This window comes from Podarcis pityusensis, assembly GCF_964106645.2.
Source record: "Podarcis pityusensis genome assembly, chromosome: 4".
Lineage (NCBI taxonomy): Eukaryota > Metazoa > Chordata > Lepidosauria > Squamata > Lacertidae > Podarcis > Podarcis pityusensis.
In genome coordinates this window covers 63380783-63395627 of record NC_138027.1, presented here as the reverse complement: position 1 = coordinate 63395627, position 14845 = coordinate 63380783, and the positions used below count along the sequence as shown (strand labels likewise).

The 14845-nt window shown below is 41.8% G+C and overlaps 2 long non-coding RNA genes across 4 annotated transcripts in view; one reads left to right on the top strand and one right to left on the bottom strand.

Annotated features, from left to right (window-relative positions):
* LOC308476085 overlaps window positions 1–14845 on the top strand; it is a 573910-nt gene that overhangs the window by 513886 nt on the left and 45179 nt on the right. The window lies entirely within an intron of this gene.
* Window positions 2002–9455, bottom strand: LOC308476096. The gene is made up of 3 exons (XR_013985711.1): window positions 9335–9455; window positions 2316–2433; window positions 2002–2166 (listed from the first exon to the last, which is right to left on the bottom strand). It is a non-coding gene; the product is annotated as an uncharacterized lncRNA (long non-coding RNA).

Genomic DNA, 14845 nt, shown 5'->3' with positions numbered 1-14845 from the left:
ACAAATAATCCATTCCATGCACCACTATCCCACAGCCCTGTGCGCTAGTCTCTGGAATCACAATTCATCTGAACAGTTCCTCAGAGTACTCACCATTACAATGGTACCTCGGGTTAAGTACTTAATTCATTCCGGAGGTCCGTACTTAACCTGAAACTGTTCTTAACCTGAAGCACCACTTTAGCTAATGGGGCCTCCTGCTGCCGCCGCACTGCTAGAGCACGATTTCTGTTCTCATCCTGAAGCAAAGTTCTTAACCTGAAGCAGTATTTCTGGGTTAGCGGAGTCTGTAACCTGAAGCGTATGTAACCTGAGGTACCATTGTAGTACCAGCCTCTTCTCTTTCCTTCTCACACCTGCCAAGTGACCAAACTAATCAATCTGACTTCTCCAGCCCCACCCTACAGTATGGAGTAGGGGGGAAGATCCCCTCTACAGGCTGATTGCAGATTATGATTTTAAAAATTATGACTTGGCCCCATACTGCGTTATTTCATACTGTAAACTTGGAGGGAGGTCCAGCTTCCAACAGAAGAAGGGAGGATAAGGGTGGGGCCTTCTTATATACTCTCCTGCCTACTCCCAAGTATTGGCAAGCAATATTCAAGATTCTTTGCAACAAGATGCAAAATACTGCTCACAGCTCCTGACTTCTGCATAGCAGTGTGGAATCTGACAGTGCCCCCAAATATGTTGTTTTATCTTGCAAGGAATGCAGGGCTGCACCTCATAACTGAAAGTGGAAATAAGCATCTAATCACAACATGAGAACTGACTCTGAGAGCTTTAAGTAGTCCTAACTTCAACTTTAAATCTATTTCTCAGTGTCAAGTTAATACCATAAAGTCATTATTTAACTTTTGAAGTGTAACCAAATGGCCCGGCACAATCATGTTGGGCTTTTTTTTTTTTAATTATCAGCAACAGCTTGGCTTAGATTGATTGCAGCTATAATTGAATATCTCACCTTCTTCTCTTTAGTTCCCTGACATTATCATCATTAGAAGGTCATTATAAAGACAGCAACAGCCTCACAATCAAGTAATGTTGCTAATAACCATTCTCACATGACTGGTTTACCTTCTCAGGAGGCATATAGGACAAAGTCAGGGAATTCTTCCTCCCCCTAGTTATGATTTCCCTTTTTATTTTGGATGTAAATAATTATTTCTCTGCTACAAAGGATCCCCCACTACACTAATGCCATTTAGTAACACTACACTAATGGCATTTAGTAAATGCACATATTTCTAAAATACACATTTTCAAGTAAAACACAGATAATGGATTCACACAAAATATAAAAATTGCACTAATTTGTGTAGTCATTTTTAATCCTCTATATGGATCCAGTTTGGTTTTTAATGTGTACACCAGTTGTATGAATTCCCTACTTACACAATCTCTTTCTGTGTTTAAAAATGTTGGATCTGTAATACGCACTGTGTCAATTATTTTATAGGCAGCAGAACTATTGTGACAGACCACCAATTATGACCACCTGTGAGAAATATTCTCTCCCTTGACACAACTGTAAATACAATCTACTTGTAGACAAGAGAACCTGCAGGTTGGCCAATCATTTTTTAAATGAATTATGTTCCAACAAAACTGGCCTTTATATAAAAAAACCAAAACCATCTCTTTGGAATCCTGGCCAGGATTTTATCTCTGCATTCCAAAGAGAAAAGCTTTACAAAGCTAGCCAGCATTCATTTATTCTGGAGCTCAGAGTATCCCTACCTTCTTGGTTGAGAATATCATTTGTTTCCCTACAGAACCCCAGAAGATGTGGTGCTTTTTGTTATCTTTCTTTAGATATATATCCCTTGAAAACTGCTTTTCATAGTTGTGTGTGTTACATTTAACTGTACAAATGTTACATGGTAACAACAGAACAAATGTTTTGCAGTGAAGAATCATTCACCTTTTGAATATTACAGATTATTGTTTTCATGCAGACTATTAACATCCCACATACTGGCTTTAAAAATGTTTATTGGGAAGGAACTCATCCATGAAACCAGCAGGGTGCCTTGTATTTAGGTGTGAGGAACTTTTGTTCAGATTTCTACTTAGCCAAGAAACTTACAGGGAGTCACTTCCTCTCAGCACAAACTACTTCATAGGGGAATATGAAACTAATATGTAGTAGTAAATATAGAGCTGTATACCAGGATATCCAGTTGTATATTGCCAAAAATAAGAAGTGGAGAGAAAAAAAGAGGAGATAAATGTTCCTGTGGCAATTTACAGATAAGGGCATTTTAAGAAAAAAATTCTTATAATTTAAATAGAAATACAGTGTGTCTTACCATGGAGGGGAAGACATCAGGTGACCTGTGAACCTGCTAAGTCTTCTGACTGGATGCTGGTAGCTGGTGATGAGTGACTTAATGCATCGTGCTCTTCTTCTTTTTCATGAGTCCTTATCTTTAAATCAGATTATACCTTCAAATAGAGGACTGACCTTTGTAAAGTAGGACATAATACCACTCTACCATATATCAAGGATAAGAAACCTATGGCCCTCCAGATGCTGTACTCCAGCTCCCATCATCCCCAGCCAGCATAGCCAGTGGTTATGGAGATGGGATTGCAGTACATGCAGATTTTGATGCAGCTTTAATTTTCTTTGTATTGTGACCCCTTTTACTTAAGGCAGTGGTTAATAAAAGTTAGTTTCCTTGAAGATGCAGAAGAATAGCATCATGTATTTCAGGACCATGGACAGAGAACAAGCAACTTATTTGGAGGAAAGCTTCTCAGCTGAGGCCTTGAATGCTCTCTGAGCTACAGTTTCTGGTCCAAGCTCAGGGGTCCCAGGCATCTGCATTCTGGGGACCTCTACCAGCTTGGGCTTGGGAGGTGTTTGGTTCAGTGATGGTGCTTAGACTCAGAGCATCCTTCACCAGTACCAAGGACCTCTCAGCCACTGCGTTGGTGACTAGGTCACTGCCACACTAAAGAGGCACAACATGGGAGAAATCTACTCACCATGCTGATAAAATGGAACCTGTCTGCTTGGACTTAAGACTACTGAGGCATCTCAGGGTCAGTTGCACCTCTCAATCTATTCAGTACTTTCCCTTTTTCAATGTGGCACATCTATACACTAATTAGATATTGATAATCTTTAAAGGTAACCAAGACCATGTGTTTATCAGTGATTACCTAAATTAAGTACCGTATTTTTCGCCCTATAGGACGCACTTTTTCCCCTCCAAAAATGAAGGGGAAATCTGGGTGCGCCCTATGGAGCGAATGCAGGCTTTCGCTGAAGCTTGGAGAGCGAGAGGGGTTGATGCGCACCGACCCCTCTCACTCTCCAGGCTTCAGGAAGACATCCGCAGCCTAGGCAGCCCTGCGGGAGTTCCCGCAGGGCTCCCTACGCTGTGGATAGCAGTCTGCTTCCCGGAGCGCCGGGCGCGCTGAAAGCCGAGCGCCCGGTGCTTCAGGAATACATCCGCAGCCTAGGCAGCCCTGCGGGAGTTCCTGCAGGGCTCCCTACGCTGCGGATAGCAGCCTGCCACCTGGCGCGAGGGGCGCCCTGAAGCAGAGTGCCCCTCACGCCGGGCAGACATCTGCAGCGTGTTGGAGCCCTGCAGGAGTTCCCCGCAGGGCTCCCTACGCTGCGGATAGCAGCCTGCCACCTGGCGCGAGGGGCGCCCTGAAGCAGAGCGCCCCGCGCGCCGGACAGACATTGGCCAGCCCCACAAGCTCAGGGGACAGCAAGAAGGCGCAGTGCCGCCATCCCGCTGTTCCTCGACCTGGTTCGGTTTCCCCGACCTGGTTTTTTTTTTGGGGGGGGAATAAAGGGGAAAAAAATTTCCTTTATTTCCCCCCCCCCCAAAAAAACTAGGTGCGTCCTATGGGACGGAGCGTCCTATGGGACGAAAAATACGGTAATTCATAAATTGTCAGGGAAGCAAAAGCAGGAACTTCATTTGTGTCACCATACATGGATGGTGGGAAATATTTGTTGATCACATGTTGTGAATACCAGATATAAAAAAGCAAAGACATACAAACGCACACATTTTTTTATCAGAAAAGATGTGTATACTTATGTCCATTTTTGCTTTCAAAACTGCTTTGTGAGTTTTTATACACTCAAGTTCTAAGTGAGGCAGTTAGAATGTAATAATAATTCTCATGAAGAGGACATTTTGGCGTTAAGGAGTAATGTTTTCTATATGATATTTACACACACACTTGTTGATTAATCAGCTGGTGCTGTTTCACTTCACTCAGAAGGATGATGCACAATTTACTTACTTTAACAAACTAATGGATGAAGCATTTAAATCAGTTTGCTGTAATTGCTTTTTTTCCTCATATTTAATTCCTAGCTATTATAAAACTCTGGTCATCTTTGGATAAAACCTCTTGTACTGAAGCAAATGATACTTAAATAAATGTCATCTCATCATGAAATTGAAGCTGCAATTTCTGCCAGAGATTTAGTTAAATGGACAGTATCCACCAGGGAATAACATTGGTATAAAAAATGACTCCGTGATGGTGAAACATAATAAAATGCTAATATTAAATATGAGCAATATTATAGTTGAAGAATAATAATTAAAATACCAAGATAATACTCCAAGCCAAATATTATAGGTAAGATCTGTAGACAATCATTATACTAGTGAGTTCAATAATAGTGGAGTCCTTTTCTTATGAGGACATGATTAATTATTTAATTATGTAATCATTATGATGTGGCATTCCATGGCAAATATGAAAAAATAGATCCAAGAGGGAAACTCCTTTTATGCGGTACAGGCAGTAGCCTTCGCTGGGAGAAGGAAAGGAGCCAAGAACTCTAGGAAGCATAACCACTCCTGTGGTTCTTATTACTGCCACCTAATGAACATCTTTATTTCCTGACTGCTTTCACTGAAGCAGCCATCTATAATCTGTAATTCTGATATTAATCCTAGCTACCTCACTAAAAATCAAACATGGTAATGGCTGAAGATCAAAACACCAGACCAATGCCCCGCCAATAATAAATTTCAATTTTACTGAAGGATTTGAAGCCTTCTATCCAGATGGAAGTTTTTTAAAATTAATTTTTGGGGTGGGTGGGGGATTTGCAATTGTTTCTAGAAAATGGGCTCTGGAAAATAGCAGAGGGAAAGACATTCATACAATCCTTGTCTAAACCATTTCCATGCTTTAGCCAAGTCTTAGCAATAAAGAAATTTCTTTCAACTCATCCTAGTCTATAGATGGTGCAGCTTCCAACCCCATTGCTTTCAGCTCAGCTTCTTTGGTCCCTGGAATCTAAGTCCCCTGCCATACTTTCCATCCTGGCTATTAGAGGCAGCAATGCTTCTGAATTCCAGTTGCTAGAAACAGTGGCAGAGGAACCCTCTCCGGCACCTGGGGTGGGGCAGCCCATACTGAGTGTGCATGTGCGGCATCCCATACAGTCGCCGTGCGAGAGGCAGCCTGTACAGACACCCATATGGATGGCGCACAAGAATAGCAGCCCGTATGGACTGCGCGCGCCCTCGGCCACTCTACAGCTGGGGGGAGGCAGGGGCCATCTTGTCACCCTCCCCCAGAGTGGCACCCGGGGAAACCCACCCCCTCCGGCCCCCACTGCATATGCCCCTGGCTAGATACCTGAGGAGGGGAGAGTGCTATTTTCCTTGAATCCTGCTTTTAAGTTTCCCCGTGAGAACAAACTGCTGAACTAAATGGCCCATTGGCCTGATCCAGAAAATACTTCTTTTTATGTTGCTTCAAAGTGTCACTTATATAAACTGTTCCTAATTCATTAGCCAATCAGAAAGACTGTATAGTTTTGCTCTGCTTCCTATAATTTCTTTCTTTCTTTCTTTGCAAAGCAGCATACAGTATAAACAGAAACTAAACATTGCATAGCTGAAAACAAACAAAATGGCTGAACAATTTCATTCATTCAGCTGCCTGAAGCAGGAACCAGTTGGAGGTGGCAGCTGTTCCTGCTGTTGGTGGCTGCGGAAAAGGATCACACTCCCAGTCTGTTCCCAAATGCTTTCACTACTGCTGCTTGTACCCAGAATGCAAGAATATTAGCCTCCCCACATCTGTCAGGAGGAACTGACTGATGAAGTGAAAGCATGGGGAACGTTGAGAGCAAGTGATCATGTCCTCTTGGGTTTCAGTATACCCAGACAAGGGAAAGCTGAGTGTAGTCAGACATGCACTCTGGACTCTAAGAAATACTCATAGCAAAGGGAGTTGAAGATGGATGGCAGTTTCTGAAAGGTGAAATAGTGAAGGCACAAAGGCAGACAATTCCAACAAGAAAGAAAAGTGAGAGGCACCTAAAGAAACTGATGTGGCTGAATAACGAGCTTACAGATGAACTGAGATGTAAGAAGGGAATGTATACGAAATAGAAGAAAGGAGAAATCAAGAAAGAATCATAGAATCATGGAGTAGAAGAGACCACGAGGGCCATCTAGTCCAGCTTCCTGAAATGCAGGGATCTTTTGCCCAGTGTGGGTTTCACATCCACAAACCTGAGATTAAGATGCTCTGCTGACTTAGCCAACAGTTGCAGGGTGAAGAGCAGGCTGGCTAAAGCTGAGAATGAGCTCAGGCTTGCAAGACAGGTTAAAAACAATTTAAAAGGTTTCTTTGGCTATGTTCAAAACAAGAAGAACAAGCAAGTAATAGGTCCTCTGTGAGGAATGCTGTTGGATGACGAAAAGAAGGCAGAACTGCTCAACATCTGCTTTGCTTCTATCTTGACCCAAAAGTAAAGCAGTGATACAATGCAGTCTTCAAAATATGGCAGTAGATAACAAGTCTACAATAACTGGACACATTCAAAGCATCTTTAGGTAAAAATTTAAAGGCACCTATTAACACATTCCTATTTGTTTGTCATTAGTCCTAGTCACTCATTAGTCATATGCAGGGCCTTGTCCACTATGTTGACAGAGGAGTGGAACTCGGCTTTTGACTGCATGGATAGGGCTATTGACTATAGTATCATGATGCCTTACATGTGCCAATAAGCCATCTCTGGTTATTCATCACAAACAGAACTTCCATACTAGCAGCCACAGTTACCTCAGTCACAATACTTTTCAAAGGATAAATTCTTCATATTCAGCTTTAAGTCATTACATGCTGACTAACTAAATGATGACAGAATAAGAAATGTTACTGCGTGTGTGAACTACTAAATTCAGCAAGGTTAATATTCTACCTTGCCAAACTGCTTCAGACTGCCACTGATCTGTTTTAACTGATTCCATAAATACCGGTAATATGCAAGGTGCTAGATAAACGGAACAGATGCTCTTTTCAACTAATATGTCAACAATGTGACCATAACAACAGAGGCTAGCCTTTGATGCAATCTCAAGATATCTAGGGGTTTTTTTGGGGGGGGGGGATCTAAAAATATTTTTTAAAAGAAAGAAAGGAAATCTAAATGTAGGACCTATATTTGAATGTAAATAATGTTGTTGAAGAATGTTGCAGCTGGTAGGCTATCAGCACAAGCCTTTAATTACATGATTCTCATTCTTAGATCTCATGAAACTAAATAAATGTAAAAGGAAACAAATGGGAAAGAAAGAGATTTGATGCACTACTTCAAGTGACTGCACGATTAACTAAACAAATTGGGACAGGATTCTAGCTGTTGGTAGAAGTAGACTTGACACTAAATGCCACTGGGAATTACATCTTTTATTATGATTCAAAAGTACGATATAGCTATCGTACTGGTACAGCTGGGTCCATTTAAAAAGGAAAAGTTTCTCTTCTAAATGATATACTATTATTACTGAACTGTCAAGGAAAAAGATCTGCAGCAAAGACGTTCAGACCAATTGGCTTGATTTAGAAAAAAATATGCAGATTGATTGTGCTGCAGGTGTAAAATGGTCATGAGAGTGGCAAAGCACTTTAGCATCTTTAAAGACTATGAAATTCATGTGCAAATGCACTATTTCATTCATATGAATAAGGCAGAGAATGTGCTGCTTCTTATAAAGAGCAAATCTCTTTAATTCAGTATGCCTTATTCTAGAAAAATATGAACACGACGTACAAGGCCTCTGGCTAAGGTGGTCCAGGGATGCAGTTCGTGTGCGCATGGAAACTATGCAACCCATTCTAGCCAGCAGACTGATTTACCTGTCAGCTATAAAGTTGTTGCTGAATTTTGCTCAGCCTAGAAGTTATTGAAGGGTTTAGGGTTCTACCTGGGGTCATTCACCTGCAGAGTTGGCAGGGGGGTGAGGTATCAGTATCTAGAGCAGCGTCTGGTACCAGAATAGCCCCCAGCTATTGTTGGACTACAGTTCCCTGACTATTGCCCATGCTAGCTGGGACTGATGGGGGTTCCATCTCCAGGTTCCATCTTTGTTCAAGGGGGTTCTAGGAAGCATCCTGCCATACACTGGACCTCTCTACTGCTTTGCAGAGGCCAATCAACCTATGTTAGCACTTCAAGGCCATGCAAAACTTGCAAAGTGTCACATAAGTCACTGCTTCCTTGCTGCTTCTCACCCACCCCGCCCTTGAGAATTGAGGATTCATTTGTGATGGGTATGAGGTTTTTATGAAGCCTCATATAAGAGGCCACTCAGAGTATTCATGTATGCTGCACCAGTATCAGATGTATTGGATTTCCGGTTTAAAACATATTTGACATAGTTTTAAGGTGTATTGGTTATAACAAAATTCATTTCCTAGTTATTTGTGAAAATGGTTTTAAAGTCCAGTTTTAGAAACTGATTAAATAAGCAATCTTATAGTAGAAAGGGTTTTTTTTTTTAATTAAAGATAGGCCACAAAGGGAAGCAATTCTTTTCTAACATTCAAATAAAGAATAGGATAAAAGGATTATGGGAATGTTATTACACTGAATGGAGAAGCTAATTAGGCCCACAGGCTTGGGGTAGATGAAGAGACAGTTTTTTGAACCTGAACTGTAGATTAAGATCCCGAATATACATACCAAATTTTATAACTATGAGTAGTAGCAAAAGGACACATCCAAAAACATCAACACCAGAAGCTGAACATTTGCCACAAACTGAAGCCTCACTTTGCTCAGTCAATTACACGCTCCCCCCGCAAAATAAATTAATTAACCTTTGTGTTCAAAAAGTAACGTGTTATATAATTGATGGTTTTGTGTAGTTTTTAAGTTCTAAAGAGCTGCAGCAGCAAATATAAATTCAAAATGCTTCTTGTTAAAGCAGGCAGATAGAATAGGAAACATTAAATCTGACTCCTTTTACACTTAATGTAAATACAATAAGATCTAGAAATTATTTTTTACAGAAACAAAATTGGGATATAAACCCACACTAAGAGCAAGAAGTTGAAGAGAAGGCCGCTCCACTTCCGAGTGGGGTGGTGTTGTGGTCAGGCCATGTGGCCTCTGAACACAGCAGGGGCTGGGTCATCAGGGAGTCCTCAGCCACGGCCTTCAGCTCGAGTGGCAGTTAGGCATTGCGGGATGTGAAACACAAGAGCAGTCAAGTACAACATTCCTAGAGTGAACATGTTTACACATGGGGAGGGATGTTTGTCCAGCCAGCAGGTAAACTTCCTGTTTCCTTCTGGGCTGGGGCAGACTTCCTCTGCATGTGACTGGAGGTGGGTGTGGCCTCACCTGTGCAGGTAATGACAAAAGCACAGGGCAGGGCAGCCATCTCTCTCTTTCACCACATGCATCGAAGAAGCAACATCTACTGAGCGAAAGATGCTCTCTTGGCTTCTAGCCAAGAGAGGACAAAGGAACTGTCTTCTTATAAGATAGATGCCAAGTGTATGTTACTTCATTAAGCTAAGTCTGCCTTCTGGGATCTGATTGTGAACAGCATGTGAGTAAACTTCTTTTTATACTTTTGTAAAAGACTGTGTCGTCTCTTCTATTTTATGAGGGAATAAGGGGAAAATACCAGAATAGTTATTATAGAGGCTTTAGCGAGCCTGAGCAAACGCTGCCGTTGCAAACTTAAAATAAAGGGGAATGTATTACTCTGCTGAAATTGGGGAACTTGTTAACACAAGTTGGATAAGGATATAATCAGACAATATATCCTCTCCTGCATCCCTGAACATTCCCACAGGCATTGGTAAAACCTGGTTTGGGTGAGGGGTGGTGTGGCCATCACCTGCCCCTCCATTCTAAAGGGTATTCCATTAAAGGAATACGGGGGTTGTGGTTCCTGTCCGAAGCCCGGGTAGAGGCTAGGGTCATGGCACGACCTTCCGGTGACCCTGGGGGGAGCTCCGAGTTGATGTACATCAACAGGGCTCCCTCTACTGGTGGTTAACCCTTGTGAGACTTCCTGCAGGCGCACAGGAGTCAGATATAGTTGGTTCAATTCCAATGCCTAAGCCAATACCGCTCACATTCTGTAACCAAGAAAGTTGTGGCCTAAATTTTGCCCATTAACCTAAAATATGGTGTCTACGTGTTATTATTCAGCATAAGGGGGAGGCCTCGGGGTCTTGACAGGCAATAATACACCTGTCCTTAAAATGAAACAGAAGTGTGCTGTTCCTTGAAAGCGGCGAGAAAGGGAATTCCTTATTGGAGTTAGGATAGCTAACTAACTACTGGAAAGTCTGGGGTTTTAATAATATTCTTAGCTAATGTCTCCTAGTAGAGAAAGGAGGGGCTTTGAGATGAGCAATTCCTCTCCCCGCCCCAAATTCCTGCTCATTTCTCACCTTGCCCATCCTAGTGAGAAAAGGACTGAAAACTGGCCATCCTGTTTGCTTAACAAAAGGGTGAGAAACTTTGATAGTGAGCCCTTAACTCAGGAATGGCCAAACTTAGCCCTCCAGCTGTTTTGGGACCACAATTCCCATCATCCGTGACCACTGGGCCTGCTAGCTAGGGATGATGGGAGTTGTATTCCCAAAACAGTTGGAGGGCCAAGTTTGGCTATGCCTGCCTTAGCTGAACTTGGCCATTTCTTGTCTGCTGTCTGCTTTCAAATCACCTTACTATTGTGTGGATGGCTCCCTGTACTTGGAAACTAAATTTGCTTGTGTTAACCTTTAGGTCATATATAGATAGGTCAGGATGAATACTTTACAGGAGGCAAGGCTGGAATCAGGCTTGTACAAGGGTCAGCAAACTTCATCATGGAGGGTCCTGTCATATTAATGCTAACCTTATTATTAATGCCATGATCTAGAAAGAAATAGAAATACAGTGGTACCTTGGGTTAAGTACTTAATTCATTCCAGAAGTCCGTTCTTAACCTGAAACTGTTCTTAACCTGAAGCATCACTTTAGCTAATGGGGCCTCCTGCTGCTGCCGCACTGCCGGAGCACAATTTTTGTTCTCATCCTGAAGCAAAGTTATTAACCCGAGGTAATATTTCTGGGTTAGCGGAGTCTGTAACTTCAAGCGTATGTAACCTGAAGCATATGTAACCCGAGGTACCACTGTAAACACAGATTAACACACATCTATTACAGTGCTCACTCAGCTTGACTTTGAGTGAGGAATTAAGGAAGGGCATGGACAACTTAACTTATTGATCAGGTGCTCAGAACCAGGGGTATTGGTAAGAAGCTCCCATCTTTCTTCCCCAGATAAGCTGCCTGCTTGGATTGAGTTATTCAGCCCTGTTTGCTGCAGATCCTTGGATGTTACAGTTAATAAAGCTGCAAGTCTTTACCACATTTATTATCACATGTCTTCCTTTTGGGAGCATGGGGGCAACTATCATGGATGTAACTTCTTACAGGTAGCATAATGTTACCGATCTCAAAGGTCTTCCATTTAAACTTCATTATTTTGTTTTCTGTGGTCCAGGCAAAGAGAGATGATTTAAAACAGCAAGTCGAAAATGACCCTTCCTTTCATTTATTTTGCAATATGGGAGGAAAGCTTCATGGGCATCCCTTCTACTTATTTAGGAGATTGTCTTCATAATATGCTATTAGCAAGCCAATGACTGATTGAATTAAAGGCTGTACCTAATATTAACATTTTTGTTAATGTCTGGCACTATTCTCAACAGTGAAGGAAGCTACAGGGGTCTTTCATGGCTCATTTGCTTTTCCTTTGCTGGATATGTAATGAGATTCTCCAGTGGCAAGAGAGGAAAAAAAGCAGAATGAAACATAATGAAACACTCTCATTTTGTATCTTTTCACTTTTATTTTACATTAAGGAAATGTGTGTTTAAGTTCTAAGCATAGTCCCCAAGAAACAGTAAAGTAAGAATGTTAATTCTTCAGAATGCTTTTAAGGAAGGAGAAGATGAAGATGAAGAGAATATAATATTGCTAAATACACCTATGCCCAGTAAACCTAAAATAACAACTTGAACTTGAAGGTGTAATAGGGCCTTTATCATCAACAGGTTCAATATTAAATGCTGTATCTCTGCAAATTTTGAAACATTACTGCTGCATACTACTAGTCACCTTATTCTAGCAAACAAAAGCCAAATACAGTATTAAACTGGTGGTTTCATTACTCTGCCCCCAGCCACCCACCACAGTGTTTTAGATCATCTGAGGTTCCCTGACTTAGGATCTCTTTCCCATTTGAAGTGCACCAAGAGGGTAAGCAAACTAGGCACTTCTGAGTGGTCACTCCTTTGTTCTGGAAATTCATACCTATTCAGAAAGGCTGAAAAATCTTTTTAAAAAATCAGATCAGGTCAGGAAGGGCTTCTATATGAGCTAGGTTTACTGAATGTCGGTTGATTTTTCTTTGTCAGAGATAAGAGTTTAAACTATAAATTCCAGCTCCAGAAGGCTTTTCTTCTCCCTCACCTGTTTTCTTTCACTAGCAATTCTATTAGGAGCTCTGTGTGTGTGTGTGTGTGAGAGAGAGAGAGAGAGAGAGAGAGACAGAGAGAGAGAGAGAGAGAGAGAGAGAGAGAGAGAGAGAGGTGGGGGACCAGCTACTCTAGCAGAACTGCTGGGAAGCCAGCTCCATCAGGCTCCTCTCTCTATCAACTGTCATACAGATAAAGGCCAATGAACTAAAGCCAAATCAAAACAAGAGGGAGGTACTATTGATAGATGCCACCTCTGCTCAGGGACGTGGTGTTCAACTTTGTCTAGATGGGACTTGTGGACCAGGTCCACAGTGTGGGTATGTGATCCAGTCTTATTGTTGCAAGCCCAAGTGGCTTCTGTTTGTGAAGCACTTTTCATTAGTTGAAGTTCGCTTGCCAGCTGCAACAATACTGAAAAAGTGATAGCCTAGTCATTTTACTGATGCTAATACCCATTTGGATGACAAATATTGTACCCCGAGCTTTTCTTGAAGACTCTTTGGAAACTGTAATTCATTCAAAACACTGGCTGTGCTTTTAACTGGAATTTTAACTCACTAGGCTGCCACCGTTTGTTATACTTGTTGGAAATGTTAACTTATTGTTGCTTTGTTTATTGTATTGGAAGCTGTTCTTTAAACTTAATGTTGAAGAGTCGTGGGGGGTGTCCAAATGTTTAAAATCCTATATTTTGTCACAAATGCATTATCTGTAGTGGAAAAACTAGCTTGATAGGTAATTATAAAACCATAGAACAGAATTCCCCTTCCTGCTTCTAGGGTGTAGAGAAAACCCTTTTTCTTCAAAGTACTGTAGACAAATGATGGTAGCCTGAAATAATTTCCTATTGAATATAATGTTAGTGCATGACAAAAGCCAAGGGCTGATACGCAGAGTCAATACATCTGCAGCATACTGATATGGCCTTCTTTGGGCATCCTGATCCAAAGGTAAATATGAATAAATGAAATTGGCATAAATAAATTTCAGCTTCAACACCAAGAGTCCTCTTTCCCCTCACCACACACACACACACACACACACACTCAACTGCAGTACTTCCAATTAAAAATAGATCATGGAATTAATAGCAAGGCCTTTCCAGTTTTCTTGAATTATGGAAATTGCTATTGAGGTAGAAAGGAAGATGGTTCAACATGGTTCTTGCACCTGGACATCACTGAACAGATTCATCCTCTTAAATTTGTATGTCTTTTCAAAATGGAAAAACACGCACTTTTGCCTCCATGGAAAACATAGTGGATAGTGGAGAGGCAAGAAAATGGCAAGCAACAACCATATCTCCCAGCAACAGAATGTGGCATTGCATGGAAAATTTGGGGAGGGAGGGACAAAAGCCAATGCACATGCTCCCAGTCAAGTTATTGATACAACTAGGGATATGCCAATATTTTTATTAGAAGTATATATTGTTGTGCCTCCCTCCCCCAATTTTCCTACAAAATTCCATTTTGGATAATGCAGTAGATGAACACACTGACAACCATTCATGTTACTGAGTGTCAGGGAGAGGCAAACGGGACAAGATGAAAGGACAGAAACCAGCAGTTATAGAGAGGCTAAAGAGATTATCAGTAGCTTCTCGTCTGAGAGTGGGTCTGACGTAGAGGGGGAGGAGGATGAGCCTGGAACAAGTCATTCTGGGCACAGAGGAAGTAAGGGGAGGAGTTTTCGCAGACTTGCATGCTGGGTGTGGAAAAGGAGGAAGAAAGATTAGAGGGAGCAACTGCGCACAAGGGGAAGGACGCTAATGGAAACGCTGGAGATGTATGTTTGAACTTTGTCAAATAAATCAATTGTTTGGAACTGGCTGGGAGCCTGGAGTCTTATCTATGGCCAGCTGGACAGCACTAAGCCTCTGACACTGAGACCCCTAACCCAAGTGTCCTTAGACTCCGCCTTCAGACAGTCCTGCTTAACATGGGAAGGTTGTGGGTGTGAAGACACACAGGTGGTTTGGGGGGGGGGGAGGCTGGAATCTTATGATGAAGGGTGATATAGAAGTCAAACAGACAAACAAACAAACAAACAAACA